The sequence below is a fragment of the Pezoporus occidentalis genome, unplaced genomic scaffold (genome assembly GCF_034315485.1).
Source record: "Pezoporus occidentalis ecotype Australia unplaced genomic scaffold, CSIRO_AGI_Poc_V1 ctg3, whole genome shotgun sequence".
NCBI classification, from domain to species: Eukaryota; Metazoa; Chordata; class Aves; order Psittaciformes; family Psittacidae; genus Pezoporus; species Pezoporus occidentalis.
The window spans coordinates 14,903,302-14,904,496 of NW_026914940.1; the positions used below are offsets into that span (position 1 = coordinate 14,903,302).

The 1,195-nt window shown below is 40.9% G+C and overlaps 1 non-coding gene across 1 annotated transcript; it reads right to left on the minus strand.

Moving 5' to 3' along the window:
• Positions 1–221: 221 nt before the first annotated feature.
• On the minus strand, positions 222–302 carry TRNAK-CUU (transfer RNA lysine (anticodon CUU)). Its single transcript has one exon. It is a non-coding gene; the product is annotated as a tRNA-Lys (tRNA).
• Positions 303–1,195: the final 893 nt, after the last annotated feature.

Genomic DNA, 1,195 nt, shown 5'->3' on the forward strand with positions numbered 1-1,195 from the left:
TGGTGGCAGCGGTGGTGATTTGTGTTGTACATTGGTTGCTGGACTGTTCTTGTCTCAACCCATGGGAGTTGCACTTTCGATTCTCCTCCCCATCCCTCATGGGAGCAGGGAAGGGGAGAGCCTTGGGGGGGGGGGGGGCTTCGATTGCTCTCAGCCCAGCACCACTCACTGGGAGTGAGTGAACAAGCTGTCTGGCTAGGGTATAAACCACAACAGTTTATTTTTGGCGCCCAACGTGGGGCTTGAACCCACGACCCTGAGATTAAGAGTCTCATGCTCTACCGACTGAGCTAGCCGCCAAAAATAAACTGCTGTCTCTGCTTCCTCACGGCTTCCTCTCCTCCCTGGCAGAGCATGAGCCTCACAAAGTCCTTGGTCAGGGTAAACATCACTTAGCAACAACAGAAAACATCAGTATCACCAGCACTGTTCTCAGGCTGGAAGTCAAAACACAACACTGCACCAGCTACCACGAAGGAGAAAAGTAATCGCTACTGCTGAACACAGGACAGTACTTTACTAGACAAGTTGTGGGGTTTTTTTTATTGTTTTAGTTGTGTGTTTTATCACTTTGGTAATGCTTTCCAATGCCTTCTGCAAGTTCTTTCCACTACTGAAACTCCAGATCGTAACTTCACTTCCCTTTCTTACCTGAAAAAAAAAGGGTTATTAAAGAAATAATAATAATTAGGTTTTGGACAATCAATTAATCTTATTCTGACTGCTTTCAGTAGAATCTCAGGAAAGGTGAAAAGTCAATTGCTGTGATACCTTAATAAATAGCTCTTATGAGGGATCTTCTGTAGCTGCACTGAATGTCAATTTTGTGCAAACAACAAAATTCAATTCAGTAAATTGTTATCTACCATAAGGTATTTAATAAGTTATTCTTGGCCTCTGTGTGATTAAATTGCTACTGCAGATCTGAAGTGACTGTCACTGCTCTCTGCCTTCAGATATTTACACAGGATAATGTGCGTGATTTAATAATAAAGTCATACACATAAAAAAATATTGTCACCCAATTTAAAAAAAAAGTATTATTATCCAGTTTAAATACACAATGTCCAACTTGACTTTATCAAGATGCTTTAAATGAATGTGATAATCACAAACACGCATGTTATTTCAAATTGTGCCTCATATCCAGGTCTTTTGTGTGTCTTCTGGATAATAAGTGCTATAGCATGTGAAA